The sequence below is a fragment of the Grus americana genome, chromosome 9 (assembly GCF_028858705.1).
Source record: "Grus americana isolate bGruAme1 chromosome 9, bGruAme1.mat, whole genome shotgun sequence".
NCBI lineage: Eukaryota > Metazoa > Chordata > Aves > Gruiformes > Gruidae > Grus > Grus americana.
Genome location: NC_072860.1, coordinates 4428293 through 4444930, shown reverse-complemented (window position 1 = coordinate 4444930; position 16638 = coordinate 4428293). Strand labels below are relative to the sequence as shown.

At 45.3% G+C, this 16638-nt stretch overlaps 1 protein-coding gene across 4 annotated transcripts in view; it reads left to right on the top strand.

Moving 5' to 3' along the window:
• Positions 1 to 16638, top strand: part of ARHGEF4 (Rho guanine nucleotide exchange factor 4) — a 221545-nt gene that overhangs the window by 192553 nt on the left and 12354 nt on the right. The window lies entirely within an intron of this gene.

Here is a 16638-nt window from a genome sequence, read left to right as displayed (position 1 = left end):
AACACCTGCTGTAAAAACCCGAACCCCGTAATGCTTCTATTGCTCTGCCATTGTGAACATCGCGCTGTGCGGTGGCGTGAGTAATGCCCAATTAGCCAAAGTGATTGATCAATAGAGTGCATCAGAAATTTGGGCTGAATAAACACTGCAGAGTATGGAAGGAGTGTTTTGTTGGCTTTTATCCCGTTTCCTTTACTAAATCTCAGTGCTTATCTGGTACATATATTAAAATGGCTGGCAGAATCACAGCACAGGACACTGCTTGCAGGCCATGTGTTTCTCACTGGCCAGCAGTAGCCATGCACAGTGGGGAAGCAACTCAAGGAGCATTCCTGTAGGCCTGTTAGGAGGGAAGGGCAGCAAAGCAGTGTGCTCACTCCAGGCCTGTTCACCTTGATGATGTTTTATCAGCAGCCCTGTACATCACAGCACTTCCAGGCTTGGGCACTGGGACCTCAATGGAGCAACCCTCTACTCGATGGAATTGAAGGAGACTGATTCCTGGAGGAGGACAGACTGGAAAGGAAGCCACAGTGCACCCTTCTTAATGACACTGCTTGCATTTGTGCTGGAGACTGTGCAAAATATCCAAGCCCTTAAAATTCAGCAGGATCCTTCATTTTGTGTGTTAGGTAATCTGCATTTTAAGTACAGCTTTCACGAGGGCAGTGCATTTTCTGGCACTAATGGTTGAAGTTACTGCAGTCCTTTCAGACTTGAATGCTTATGGCTCCTGGGGTCTGATGTAATGTTGAGAAAGGCTGGATGGTGATGTTGTCTCTGTCATCATGAGTGATGTACTCTGTACCAGTTATTTATGTGATTGTGTGTATTACATTAGTGTTGTACAAAACCATGAAATGAAATTTGTACTTGCTGAGCTCCTTTCTGTTACATCTGAGTATGAAACATCCTTTTCCGTGAGAGAGGAGAGTCTCTTGCAGTGCTGGGTGTGGGGCGGCAGCAGGCCCCAGTGCTTTGCGCTTTTCTGGGAATTTCTTATGTACATGAACAGTTTTGAATTACTAAAAATCTCAAACTAGGCTATTACCTCTATTAGCTAGGCATTGTGATAAACAGTCACTGGAATCATCCAGTATATGTTGTTTTCTGGAGTTACCATTTAAAAAAACCCCACCAAACCTCAGCACACAACACTGGCTTTCAAACAAATCTGTTTTCTCTCCCCTCTAAACTTTACCTGTGGTCTCACTTCCAGCTGGAATCAGAACTTTATGGCGTAAGTTGGAAAAAAGATTGTTTATTGGAAAGGACAAGTGAAAGACATGAAGGCATAGCTCAGTCTTCAAATTACAGATGGGGGACCAAAGTATGGCTTTGGGGGGGGTCATAGGTGTTAGTGACAAAAAGCTTTTGGCAGCTGCACATGAGGGCAGATCATGCGCAAGGTTTGCGCAGGCTCTGAAAGTGCTCGAGCATTCAGAAGCTCTCACCCCTCATCCGGTAGGTGAGTGTTTTGCTCAGTGGGAGCCGTAACAGACCTCAGCATCGTGGCAGCCCCTGCAATGTGTTTTAACTGTCAGTTATTGCTGTCTTACCTGCTCTGTATCTTGAAATAGTGCAGAATATGTCTGACGTTAGATGAGAACTGTGGTTATTCACAGGGTCTGCACGTACACATGTTGCTCTGGAGAGTATCCGGTAGGTCGACTCCATTCATAATCCAAATGTTTGGCTCAACACTTAAGCCATGCAGGGCAGCTGGTAGACTGAGCACAAATATCTGCCAGCCATGACTGATCCGAGAGTCATTAAGTGACTCGTGCTCTTGTCTAGCTCGGCGTCATGTCACTGAAATGCTCCTTGGGTGGCTTTTGTCATTGAACTGGGGACTGTAGCTGCCTATTAGACTCTGCCTAGAAAGGTACTGCAGGGAAGTTTTTAAGGAACTTCTTTTTATTTAGTGCCCTGCAAAATTGATTAGGTAGCTGAAACTGGTCTTGGGGTGATGAAGTAATTCATCCTCTGCTAGCTGCTGCTTGCTCAGTCTGGGGATGCCCTATTCCAGCTGCTTGCTAAAGGACTCTCCTGGGTTTGGAAGGGATTGAATACCAAACCTGGTGATGATGGGCTCCTGGGGCAGGCACAGCCCTCCTGTGAGCAGGCAAGTGTTCCCCGAATGCTACAAACTCCTCTTTCCCTTCTCCCTCTGGCCCACTTTTACCACATCTACACCATACCTGGTGCAGTGTCCTTATTTCCGAAAAGGTCCCTTTGCTCTGCCCAGCTACAGCAGCTGTGTCTGTGGGAGCCACAGCCATTTGCCTTTGCCTCTTTGACACGTGAAAGCTTGTGCAGAAGCAGCCAGTGCATGTAATGGGAGGTGGAGGAGTGTCTTGCTAGCAGCTGATCCAGTGCCTCAAAATGCTCACTGCCTGGCACTAGAGAGAAAAAGTAAGTCTCAGGAATAACATGAGTCTGGGCAGTTAATGCCTCTGAGGTACAGAGCTGCCACATTGCTTCCCGCAGAGCAGCTTTCCTCTCTGGGAAATGTTGCAGTTAAGGACCCAAGACTTCCCCGGAAGGAGAATACCTACCTGCTGCTAGAGAAATAAAGCAAAGAACTGTTTTCTTCAAGAGCTATGGGGAGTCCAGGACAGTGAGGGACCACCTGGAAGAAAAGTATGTTATAGAAAAAGGTAACCCAACCACTGGTGAAATTGCCTCCCCCTTCCCTGTCTGGGGCAATTTGCATTACCCTTGCGTGGGGCAATTTCACCAGATTGGTACCATAATAATTGGGAGCAAAAAAAGAGTAGAATTGTTCTTGCATTTTAAAATTCTGATAATACGAATTGCAAGATTACAGAGTACACATTGGAGCTGTGTTATAACACTGCCTGCCACAGGTGTTAATGCCAGTTGCTAAGAGCCTAGGAACACTTTTCCTCTTAATGTTAGGTGAATTTTAATTTTCTCGTTCCACTGCTTATCTAAGTGTTTGATACCTAGCTAATCCTGAAGTGTCTGTGTTGAGTTTTGTTATGGGGAACCCAGTGTTTTTCTCCTTCCTCAACTTCACCTACAGCCATATACCTTCAGCTGGAAACTGCAGTGACATATAAGTATTAATCAGTATGATATTAGTTGTGACTCGTTCAAGCCCGCCTCCGATTTTGGCTGAAGAAGCTGCAATGGCTAATAAAGCCCAGGAAAAATAAAGCTGTTGAATGATCCCTGAATCATGTGCAGGAGCTGTAGATGGCAATACAAAGGACGGTGTGGAAGGAGAGGCCTTTGGCATTTCTGTCAACAAAGTTGGCTTTTTTCTTTGCTTTCAGTGCAGTTATTTGACACAAGAGACGGGTGCTCTGCAGGGAAGCTGTGATTGCCTGCCCTGCAGTCATCTGAGCATCAGGCTCTGCCATGGCACTTGGGCCACAGCCCCGGGGAGGGAGCAGCACCACCAGGAAAGGAGGAGCCACGCAGTCATGGCTTCTCTGCAAAGCACTTGGGGTGCCCCGTACCCACTGTGCTCTCTACTCCTGCCATGGACCAGGTCATGTCAGCCAGGCCCTTTTGTGGCAGCTGGACTCCTCCTCTTCCCTGGGTGGATGGTAAGCGCTGTGCCTCCTCTCTTTTCCCCTGTGGTGCAGGTGTACTCCAGCTGTGTGGCCAAGCAGTGTGCAGGGATGGGGCAGGGTACAGCTTCCCCGAGCCCTGCAAGGGTAGTTTCTGTTGCCCCTGTGTAGAGCAAGTTCACCAGAACATTTAACAGGCATGAGCTTTGTTCTGCTACTGCTTTACTTTGAGCCTTGCAAGTGCAAAGAGCATCTGTGAACAGGAGTGAGACCAAAACATCATTTCCAAAGGGAGATCTGGGCTTTAGATTGTATCTTTACTTAATTTGTTCTCCCAGGCTAAACTCATTTCTGTGGTGATATGTGGTATCTGCTGTCTTTGTGATTTATTCTTGGAATCTAAGGCATGAGCTTGCCAGATAAGAAACACAGTAAGTATTTAGGATGATACCATCAACAATTACTTTTAATTAATGCTTCCAGTGTTTTGATTTAAAGAAGAAGAAGAAAAAAAAAACCAACACAACAAAAGAAATCCCATTACAGAGAGTAAAGAAAGATTTTAAGAGGGGGAGTGCTTGATATTTGTGCCATGTCACTGGGCTTGTTAACTACAGAATGTGCTGGGAACTCTGGAATAAAATTATGACTTATTTGAACTTTGTTCTTTGGCTGGGATTACTCCAGGCGTCTCTGTGGCTGTCACATGTGGTGCACCCACTCTGTGTCTGTGTTTGGCAATGGTGGAAGTGGGACTCGAAGTGGTAGCATGGACCTGTTGAAGGCCCACAATGGCGTTCTCTATCCTGTTGCATGCCAGCAAGCCTTCTGCATTGGTAATTGATAAGACTGATAAGTCAGCTCAGCTATGCTGGTAATGCTAAAAGAAAAATGTCTCCCCACGTACCAAGAGGATGTTGTTGAATCTTTCAGCAGAGGAGTCAGTCAGGTGTAAAGGACCACAGAGAGGGAAGTTTGGGAGTTTGCTCTCCCTTGCAGCTGACCAGCTGATCTGGCCCCTCTGGAATGAGGGCCTGGTGCAGGGCTTTGGTCTGATAAAACCCACTGCAGCACCAAGGTCCCATGTCTTCCCCTTCTCCCTCCAGGGAGGAAGACCCTAGCGCAGTCCCTTCCAGCATGCTTTTACCTCCAGAGAGCACCAGTTTCACGTTGGGCACCTGAATCTCCATTGTCCCTTGGTGGCAGAGGAAGTAGAGCCTCCACCAGCTGAGGGAACAGGGTCTGCCTTCACCCCTCCTCCTTCCTTCTTGCAGCAGCTCCTATCCAGAGCAGGCTGCTGGGTAAAGCCAAGGTGACACAGGGCATGGAGCCAAACACCATAGCATCCACACTTTAAAATCTTGTGCTTGTTTGGTGTTGCATCCATTTAGGATATCAACACAAGAATGGAAGTAGTATGTTATCTTCTACTAAGCTGTGCTGGTTGTAGTGACCGCTGTACAGGGGCACTACATGAATGTTATTTATAGGCCCAGTGTCTGTAGCCTTTGTGGTAATGTGGCTCAGAACTGCATCCAGTAGAATTGGATTTGACTGCTTGTGGTTGTTTCGAATCATGATCTTGTCCAGTCTTGGCATGTTGAGTGTCTGCAGACTTGTGGCAAACTTTGTATGGAAATACAAATACTGTATAAAATACAAATACTGTATATAGGCATCACACGTGAATCTGAAGAGCTACACCAGGATCTCTCAGCAGCAGCCTAACACAGCTTTCTTCACCTCACCAAATGAAATAGTTCCAGCAGGAGATTAAGAAAAGACGGGCTGCTAAGGAGTCATGACTTAGTATTTTTAGTTTCCAAATTCACACCTGTAGCACCCAGGAGTCAGGACTTGTTATACTAAATTCTACTAAGCACTGTCTAATTATGCAGTGAGAAGATTTCCACTACACACCAAGAGAGGAGAGCCAGGGACTGCAGTATCCCATTGCTGCCTGACTTACCACAATGTGCTCTGCACTGAGCTGCTTTTGTAAAATTACTTTGTCATACTGAAAAGCCTATGGCTGCTATGGGAGGGTTGTGTGGGGAGTCGAGGCAACTAAAACGAGGACCTATGGGGAACAGGAGATGTGTTGATCTTTTCCTATTTGGACTAAAGAAGCCATGTTCTGCAGGAGGAACAGCAGGTGCTTTGGTCTCCTGTAGTTAGAGGGCTTGTTTGCAATGTGGTCTTGGAAACTCTTGTGTGAGGCTTTAGCTTTGTTTAGGCCATTAGGTCTCTCAATCCAAATGATGTAAAGTTGAGACAAATGATTAACATGGATGTATTCAAAGATCCCAGCAACCTGCTTCTTCTTGAATCAATCTTCTTTACCTAGCACAGGACACTTGCAATATGAAAAGGTTAGCGTTTTCTTTCCTTTTCTTCTATTTTTTTCTTCTTTTTTTTCTTTTTGAGTGTACTTAGCTTGAAGAACCTTCTGTAGGGACTACAAAAGAAATGACTCATTTTTATATTTACACGCACTAACCAAAAACAAAGGCTAGGCAGCCTCCTTTGCCTGACAGTGAGACTTTATCAAGGTTTTTGTTCTTTTGTTTGTCTCTATCTGATACTCAGATTTTCCTCTGCCCCATTTTCAAACAAAAGGACAGACAGCAATTCAGAGTTCAGTGAAGAAAGGATCTAAACCAGCATGTGTGCACTGGGAGAGAGAGCAGCCGAAAGGTATAGGGGGTGGAAATCCAAAGTCTTGGGTCACCAAAACCCTGCAGGGTTTCTTTCTCAGGAGAAGGTGAAGAAAGGAAATAGATACTCAACTGTGCATGCTTCTCTGGAGGCAGGGAGACCATCTTGAGAGCTAGGTCATGGAAATTGCTAAACAATCTCTGTTGGCCCAGCATGTCCGCCAGCACCTACCAGTCTTGTACAGACTTTGGCACAGTGCTGTTAATCCAAGGGAGACGTTTTCATAGGAGATAGGAGCAATAAAAATCATTTGAGTGTGTTCCATTAAAATTAAATCATGTACACACATGAAAAGGAAAACCGTGTGCTGTATTTCTGGCTTACTGCCTGCTGTGAGCCCAAAGAGATGCTGACCTTTTGATGATTCAGAGCAGTTTGCTAGCAATGCAGTTTGTATCTGCTTTACAATGTTTTCTTTAACCTTATTTGTAAAACAAATTTAGATTAATTTGCCTTCAAGCTATAACTGATTCTGTAACTTGCTGTATCTTTTGGGGGAAGGGAATAGCAACAGTCAACGGGTGGAGAGCTCTGGGCACTGCATGCTTCCCTTTCCTTTTCTTCTGCAAAGAGCCAGGATGCAACATTTATCCTCAATAAATCCCTGTGTTGAATGAGCTGCAGCTGAACTGTTGTGGATATGTTGTCCTGGGGGATCTGTACAGTATAGTCCTCACTTGTCCAAAGAAATAATGGTGAAAGAGGAAGCAAAAAAGGAGGTGGAAAGAAAAAAAAAATCTCAAAATTAAGTCATGGGAGAGGCAGTGGAATCAGGAGCTGTCCTGCAGAGAGGGAAAAGGACGGGAAGTGTCCTAAGGGGATGTGCTGGTGGGAGTGCGCAGAGGAAGGGTAATGCTGCAGGCAGCAGCAGGAGGAGAATGGGGCAAGTTGATAGCATCAGTGATGTAACAATGTGTTAATGTAACATTAAGTAAAATTTTCTAAAGAAAATAGTTTCTATTTGGGTGCCTGAGAAAGAGTAGTGTAAAAAGGATGCATCACCAATCACTCTTCAATGTGAGAACAACCAAACAGAGACATCCTGGGCTATTTCCATTCCCAGTTTGTACAGTTAAAATCAAGGCATCAGAAAATGTAAAAATTGCATTAACCAGGTGTGCTTCATATTCTGCAGTAAACATAGACTTCAAAACTGTTGGTGAGGTGAAGAGTCAGTCAGTCAGACACAGTTTTCATCTACAGCCAAACTGGAACCAGAAACTAGAAACTGTAGATGTGTGAGCCCTAGGTCAAAATCTTGTTCAAACCTGAGAGTTCAACCCCAGGCCTCACTCCTTTCCAGTCTTTGAAACCAAAGAAAATAGAGTAAGAGTGTGTGGCTGATTTCCAAGTGCAGTTATGGCACCAGCCCAGTAAACCCTGTTACAAACCCCTGAGTAGTTGTGTGCGTCCACCTCCAGCCGCTGCAGTCAGAGCTGCCAGCCACAGGACGTGGAGTCTGTGCTGAACCAGGAGAGAGGGGCTCAGTGCTCCTCAAAGCACCCCTGAATAGCTGGAAAGGGGGGTAAAAAGTGCAATTCTGTCAGAGATCTGGGCTGTTTGGGGTAAATGGGACTACGGTGCTTGGGCCCTACCTTATCCTGGAGTGACAGGTGCCACAAACTGGGAGAGTTATGAGGAGTGGTTTAGCCAAAAGTTAAAGATACTTAAACTACTTTTAAGCCTTAGAGTATTTCAAGCTCCTTAAGCCACTTTAAGGCTTTAGATGGGTTTAAAATGCTTAAAACACTTTAAGGCCTTAGATGAGTTTAAGCTGTTTAAGCTGATTTAGAGCTTTGGAATGACTTAAGTTCTCTGGCTTTGAGTGCTTAAGGAGTTTTTGAGGTCCTTTGAGCTCTTAATTGTAAAGGCCTTTCTGAACATTTTGAGTGAGGATGTGGCACATACACACTCCTGAAACCTGCGCTCAAGGACTCTTTCTCCCTTAAAGCCTCCCAGGCAATGTCTGAGCAGTCGGGTTTCCCTGGGTACACTTTCATCTTCCCTTTTTTGGGAGAAAGAAAAAAAAAAAAAAGGCCGGGAGTTGGACATCCATGGGGTAGGGATGAATGGCTACTCCAGGTGTGTGGACTGATCTTCCTCCATGTGCCTGGTGAGTGTTGCATGGGTAGGATAAAGTGTGTGGGATCTCTTATGTTGAAGCTGTGTGGAAGTGCTACACTTACCTCTGCCTGAGGAATTCCAGCCAGGAGGATGACAGCCCTGTCCCAAAGGACATCCTAATGTCCTTGTAATTACTGTGTTGGCAATTGCTAATTTTCCATCTGAACGAGAGTGTTGCTGTACCTCAGGGAACATACCTGTCCCTGTCAAGTTAACATTTTTAGGTCTTGCTATTTTCAAGAAGTATTTATGGGTAATATGAATTGTCAACATTTCTTTTGTGGGTTTTTTACTACCCTAATGTCCTAAGACCAGCTCTGTAGGGCCAGCTGGTAACACTTGTATCTGTGACTTGGGGTAACTGCTCGGGGATAGACGCAAGTATTGCCTGGCTTTCTCCCTTGTGTGCCTTCCCAGGTGTGTTTAAGATCCTTGATGGGCTGTATCCAGATACAATGTGTTTAAATGGCTTTGAAGGATATACATTTGCTTAATCTCTTTTTAAATCATCTATGTGTTTGGCTCTGCCACATCCTGTAGCATAGCTTAATTATGCACCACAGGGAAAAAGTACTGCTTTTGTACTACGCTTCTTGCCTGGCACCCATCGGCCTCACATTGCAAATAACCATGTTGTAAGCCTTCATCTCGCGGCCACCCTGCATCCACCTTTCTCTGTTGCAGCTTCGAGGCCTGTTTAGCTTGTACTTGCCTAGAAATTCTTCCCACTTTTGATTCGTGCTGCTCTTTGTGCCTTGTCTAGTTCTCCTCTTCCTTCTCTCTTTTTGAGTCATTCCTTACATTCAGACTTCCTGACCCTGATGGAGCAGGCCCATGTTTTCTTAAATATGTCTGCAGAGACATTCCTGAGGAGCAGCTCATTTAGCCAGTCGTTTGATATTGCTTCTGTTGCGTTTGTCAGCATAGAATTTCATTTGCCATTTTGTCACCCTGTCACTCAACAATTGTATCTGCTTGTTTAGAAAGAGTGAAAATATATTTCACTTATACCAGAAAATAAATGTCTTAGACATAAGTTTAAGTAAGTATCCTCTGGAAATTTGTATGAAAGGTTAAAATGAAAACTATTTTACAGCTTTACTCACTGTAAGCACTACCAGCAACTGCAACATTTAACTATAAAATGTGATACCAAAAAACATTTTGCAGAGTACTTACAGGTTTGAGAAGGGCTTTACTCCTGTTGTTTCTTTATGCCAAAGGTTAAGGATGTTAGTTCCTAAAATTAGCAGACTCCCTTGACATTCAGGTCACAGGAGAGTGGTGGTTGGGGTGCTGAAGACACTGACAGGTGAGTAGGTGTCCTCCTCAGCTACAAGTAACTATCCCCACTCTTTGATAAGAACTTTCCTGGCCTATTTCAGCCAAAAAGTAAAATGGTCTAAAGCAATTTCAGTTATTTGTTTTGCATTATAATAACCAGCTCCCATATCTTAGGTGAGGAACTGAGAACTTCTTGCATCACTCTGAAGTTTGAAAAAACACATTTAACTGGACTCAGATGGACATGCACTTGGCACGCTTTCTCACGCTGTACTCTTCACACGCAGGTTGAAATAACACGGAACACAGCTCTGCCGCCTCCGCTTTCTACAAGGGTTGCTTCCCTCCTCCTTAGCACTTGATAAAGGGAGCTTTCAAAGCTTCTCCTTCCCTGCTGCGGGGGGACCCTCCTCCTCTTCCCATCTGTTTAAACCACTTCTGAGGGGGAATCAGGACTCAGATGATATAAATAAAAAGGAATAATGTAATTAATGCCAGTCAGAATAGTTTTGTGGAAAATAGTTCTTACCAAATAAATGTGATGACAAATTTTGAATGCTTGGTAAATGGAGGCAGCTGTACTAGATGTCACATGAGGAGTTTGACTATAGGCACTGATTAAAAAAGCAGCACTCTAGAATATCATTGTAGCACACTGGATTAAGGTCTTGGTTGACTGACATCTCAGATTTGTTAAGGAGGATCACTGTCAAATTAAAATATTTTGAATGGAGATCTGCAGTGTTTGGTAAACGCCTGAGTGTCCTCCACTATCCTAAATACGTGCTGAAAAAATATGCAGCTGACACAGTAGGCAAAAGGGCAACGAATGCCGAGGGCACGGCTTGGCTGGGGGCATGGGGTGCAGGTCTGTGCTTCTGAAGCAATGAATGCAACCCACTGACCATGTGGGCTTGTGTTACCCTGAAACATATAGACAGAGGAGTGGCAAGAAGCAATGAAGTGTTTGCTGTGGCTGTGGAGCTGTGGCAGTGGTTCTGGCACCCTGCAGCCAGGCAGCAAGTCGTAACTAGCCGAAATTCCTCCCTGGCAGAGAAGGGAGACAGGACCCCCAGGCGCTTGGTTAATTCATCATGCTACGATAGATGCCCAAGATGAACCCTTTCCTGTGGTGCCTGTCACTCTCCACAAAGTGGAGATGCTCCGGAAAGACAATCACGTAACTTGTTCAGACTAAATGCCTGCTGTTCAGATGACAGAAGCTCTATAAGATAAATTTAATCTCTGCTGTCCATCTTTAAATGGTGAAGCTAAAAGTTTTGAGAGGAAGTGAGGGCAGGCCGTCAGCATGATTTGAAAACTATCCTGTGGGTTCAGTTTGAGGGAGAGGCTAGCTGGCTTCTACCCACATTCAGAAAAAATAAATATTTGTGTGAATGAGGTGCTACTTTGGGGCAAGAGTGGAAGTAAAATTTTTCTTTAATTCCTCTGCTGCACTTTGCATTAGAGAAAGCAGAAGAGAAGCTCTGGAAGCAAAGTGATGGGTGAAGGAACTGGAGCTGGGGGGGTGCTTTGCCTCTGGGGTCAGGACTGCTGCAGGATTTAAGTGTTTGATGTGCTGACCCAGTTCAGCCTCAGTCTGTAACACACAAGTTCTGAGGGGGCTGAGCAACGAACCAGGCTTCACAGCAACCATTTCAGTTCACCAGGAAAAGTTTGAGTTCAGGTGCTCTTCATGGAAGGTGTCTCCTTTAGGGTCACAGAGCTGAAAAGTAAATTCTGTTTAATTGGCACCTTCCCCCTGAACTGCCCTGTTCCCAGTATATTCCAGTGCTCCTGGGTTTGTTTTTTAGCTCTGTATGATCCAGTGTACTTGGCATTATCAACAGAAAGCTATTCAAATTTTATTCAAACAGAACCGAGTAGCTCAAAGATAAATATTTCCTAAAGGCATCTTCATCCCTCCTTCTGTAAGTTGTCGAGATCTTTTATCTCTCTTAATATTGCCTGGAGCTCCTGTCAGAACAAGACCAGGACAGACGAGGTAATTATGTCAAGGTGTCCAGCCTGAGACAAACAGGGACCGAGTAGCTGGAGTGCAAACAAGCCCACAGATGAGGGCCTTGGCACGCCAGATCTGTTTGCCTACGTGTAATGGACTTAATTTGGGGCAGCTCTATGCGATAGTCCTGGCTGGCAGCCTGTGCAGAGGCATTGTTTGGAGGAGTAATGCAGCAATCCTCCCCCCTCCATCTTTGTGGTACGTTGAGCAACCTGCACAAGCACTGTTTTACCGGTGCCTTCCCTTAGCATCTGCTGTGTTTGTAAAAGAGCAGCGAGGCTGTAGCTGCATGAGCAGTAGGAAAAGCAGCTGCAGATGCACAGAAGTGCCAATGCAACATTACAGCTGCAGTCAATTTTCAGTTTCAAAGCATCAGTGTTGGTACTGCCTTTGGGTTGCAAACACTGCTGTCTACAAACTTAAATGTTGTTATAAACAAAGAAAAATAGCCAATTTTTTTTTTTGTTTTTACTGCTGCCAGCTGCAGTAGCTAGAGCAGCTGTGGGGTGGCTGGGTTTGCATTCTCTGTCTTCTAATGTTTCTCTTCTAGAGACTGGTTTGGGGCTCTTCAAGAACATGTACTGAGTTGACCTTGACATTATAAAGCCAGCACATAAATGTTGTTTCATATGGAAATTAATAGCTGTTTTTCAAACCTTGCTTTAATTGCAAAGATCACAACCTGTGGTAAGATGAGCCTTTTGAGCCTAGGATCTGCCATGCTTGGAAATGGTGAGCATTCCCTTTAATACATGCTTCTCTGGAAGATAAGCAGCTCTCACAATATAGCTGGTTCATCGTGCCATGCTCTAACACATTTTGCAGACAAACCTTTTTAGCTATTGGTGTGTTTTATCCTTCCTGGGACAGGGAGTGAGAGTCCTAACCCTTTTTTCCCCAGTAACAGTATGCTCCTCCGAGATGACGCTGCAGCATGCTCTGCCCCAGCTGGAGCAGCTCAGCAGGCAGTACCATAGGTGCTTCTGTGCCGTGGAAATGTCAGTCCTGGCTCAGAGCTACCCTTTGGTATTTGCTTTGGAAAAAGGATCTGGTATTTCTGCATCAGCCTAGGAATTGGACTGGATACAATTGAAAAAAATAGTGTAAGGTACAGACTGATGCAGATTGAGGGCTAACAGAAAAATGAGCACTGAGCATGGTGATTATCACTTTTCAGTATTTGTGCCTGCTCCCTTGCCCCCCCATCCCCACGATATGAGCACAGACTGAAGTGGTGCAGGGAGGAGACTGGAGAGCCTGTCACCCTGCAGTTGTGGAGGTCTTGCAAGTGCTGCTCCACTAAATTAGCTGAGACAATCCAAATCGTATATAAAGTATTTTCTTCCTCTATTTCTTGCTTTATTCCATATTGGTCATTCTTCCCTACAAACATGGTGTTTGGTGTCAATCAAATCCTGGCCTGTATTTCAGGTATCGTCTTAGTCACACCTTTCTTTGCGCAAGAACTCTCTGTGGTGGTGGCTTGTCTGCTTGCCTGTGCCCTTATGGCACGAATCGGTTGTGACTTTCTGTACTTGGCAAATCATATTCACAGTATGGCTGTTGTTGAATAGAGAAAATTTAAGATATTGATGTTAGTGGATGGATTAAAATACCAGCTGAGGATTCACTAGTCAGTCATATGGCTTTTGGTGACTCTGAGAAGAACCATGTGGCTCTGTCCCCTTGTGAGCTGGGTGTATCAACCCTAACATGTTGTTAATGCTAGGTCAGGCTTGGTGTCTTGTGTTCTCATCAAGACACAGATCTGACAGCTCGGTACTGTAAGGTATTAATGCCTTTGCATCATCAGTGCTCTGCTTGTGTGATCATCAAAATGCTACAGAGGAAGTCTATTTAGTTTCTCCAGTCGTGGTGTGTGCGCCAGCTACCACATCATACTCGGAGCACTGATTCAGAGTGACATATTTAAGCACACAGCAAAGGTATTTTATCTTCGAAATAGCCATGTTCTTTATGTGCTGGTCACAATTTGTATGTTGAAAAGCCCACTGAATGCCACTTTTACCAAAGATTTATTAGCATATGCCCATTTGCTGAGCAACAGCCAGCCCTTACGCACAGGAATACATAACTCAGCGTGGTATGGCAGCAGCTCCGGTGTGACCTGGTGGTAGGGCTTACCTAAGTGCAGGTGACTCCCCAACAGTCTGTGTGAGGTCAGCATTAATGGGCTTCTGTCTATAGGGGTGACCAGGCACCCAGCTCCAGTCACCCCGTCACCCTGTTACTGCTCTCCTCTCCCTCAGAAGAGAGAGCTGGGCTCAGCCTGTGATCCACACAGTCACTAGTCGCTGAAGTTGGACTGCTAGAGGAAATGGGTGGGTTGTGCACAGGCAGATTGCTCAAAGCACCAGCGGAGCTCTTTTCTGAGAGTGGCTAACATCCGCCGTCATCCACAGCCCAGCTGTTGTTCTGTAACTGAAGTCTGATAGCTGATTTTGGAAAAATATACACTTTCACATCCACTCTCTTCCCTATTCTAGTCATCATTACTTTATGTTAGAAAGCTAAAACCTTTAAGTTTCTAGAAGCCTCACAAGAATTACAAGTGTTTAAAAAACATGAACAAAGGGTTTATTCATAATGCTGAGTATGCTTCAAGCTTGTCAAACTCTATGCAATATGCCTGTTAAGTGAACTATGCGTAAAAATCTCTAGCAGCTGTATGTTTTCAAGCCAAATATCCTTTCCCTCCACAGCTCATTTGGACAAATACCTGCCATTTGACTGGGTGTAGCTGCCTCTGCTGTATGGTGCATTCATCACTATCTTTTGATGTTTGTTTTTCTGAGACTAATGATACTACTTCTCTACTTGCCTTGTGATCAAAGCCTGTCCTTGCTATAGGAGCTTAGACTAGTGAGACTCCATTTAAGACTCTTGGATGATTTTCCCGTCGTGCCACTGGCCGGCTGTATAACAGCAGCATGTCCCTTACATTCCCTGCTTGCTGGGCCTCACCACAGCAACTGCTGTGAAGAGCAGAAACCTGCAGTAAGGACGCTGTGGTGGTGCAGCGGAGGGCAGCTGAGACAAGGCAGTATGGGGAGTGCTGAGACACTGGCTATGTGGAGAAGTGGGAACCTCTCATCCTCTCCTTCCCCATCATCCTATTCATTTTGTTAAAATGAAACCACTGCATTAAGCTGTTTCTGGTTCAGTGAAAGGGCATTTGCTATGCAAAGGCATACTATATTTGAGTTTTCTTTCAAATTAATCATAGAATCATAGAACGTCCTGAGTTGGAAGGGACCCATAAGGATCATCGAGTCCCACTCCTGGCTCCACACAGGACCAGCCGAATCAGAGCATATGACTGAGAGCCTTATCCAGACGCTTCTTGAACTCAGTCAAGCTCGGTGCTGTGACCACTTCCCTGGGGAGCCTGTTCCAGTGCCCGACCACCCTCTCAGTGAGGAACCTTTTCCCGATATCCAACCTAAACCTCCCCCATTGCAGCTTCATGCCGTTCCGTCGGGTTCTATCACTGGTCACCAGAGGGAGGAGATCAGCGCCTGCCCCTTCGCTCCCCCTCGTGAGGAAGCTGTAGGCCACGATGAGGTCTTCCCCTCAGTCTCCTCTTCTCTAGGCTGAACAAACCAAGGGACTTCAGCCTCTCCTCATACGTCTTCCCCTCTAGACCCTTCACCATCTTTGTTGCCCTCCTTTGGACACTCTCCAATAGTTTTATGTCCTTTTTGTACTGTGGCGCCCAAAACTGCATGCAGTACTCGAGGTGAGGCCGCACCAGCGCAGTGTAGAGTGGGACAATCATTTCCCTAGACCGGCTAGCAATGCCGTGCTTGATGCACCCCAGGGTGCACCAATGCCTCTAACTCTCTCCTGATTTCCTATATGCAGGATTATCCTAACATTCTTTTACAACATGCATCTTTCTTCTTGGGGCAGTGGCAAAAATAGTAACCTAGAGCAGTAGATAACTAACTGTGTGACCAAGCAACCTAAGGTGCCCAGCATGGATGACGTGCATTATGTGGCTGTGGTGATACTGCTGCGATGTTGTGAGATGTTCCATGGACAGTGGGGTTTGTACACCTTTTCTTTCTACCTCCTGCCTCGTGGACTGCTCTTCTAGTTGTCTTCCCAGAATTTATCATTGCATCATTTTCCTGGAGAAAAACAGGGCTTCACTGCCACTCCAGAATGGCTGAGTAAGTCCTTTTTAGTAGGACTCCAATATACATACTGCCTTCTTGGCGAAATCCTTGGTATTCGGACAGTCCTAGTCATGCTCAGGCCCTGAGGAGCCTGTGCGTATACTCTGTAGTTGCTGAAATTCAAAGGAGACTCTGACATGATAAACCTGTGGGCATCAGGCGACACTCCTGTTGTGACAAATACACCACTGCACTGTAGCTGTGAATGGTTGAGAATGGCATCAGGCAGGTACAGACGCAATCATTGCTGTGTTCTAGAGCCCCCTCACAGCCTCTAGCCATGCGTGTTGGGTTGTTTTGTTTTTTTTTAATTGCTGGGGGTCCTTTTTTCCCTAGAGTAGACCTTCTATGGGACATTGTCCCTCAGCATAATTACTTAAACTCTCTGGGAGACTTATTTTAAGCAGTTTAAGTGCTAAGTTTAACCACCTTAAAGACTTAAGGCTCTATCCATCCTAGACTACCTCTGAGGCCTCCGAATACTTTCTGCTCTGAAGTATGTCTCTAAGCATTGATGCTTAAGGTTTTATTTCAAGGCTTTCCAAATCAGGGCTGCACTGGCAGCACACGAGCACCCTCCACCAACAACACACCACTGAGCCTTGTTTACTGGCTGACGCAAAGTCACCAGTAAGAAATTCTAGAGCATCAAATTTATGTTCTTTACGGTAGTAAATGTACTGCATCCAAGTGATTCTGAATGCATGCTATTGAGAGCAAGGTCAATTGAAGCAACTGCCAGATT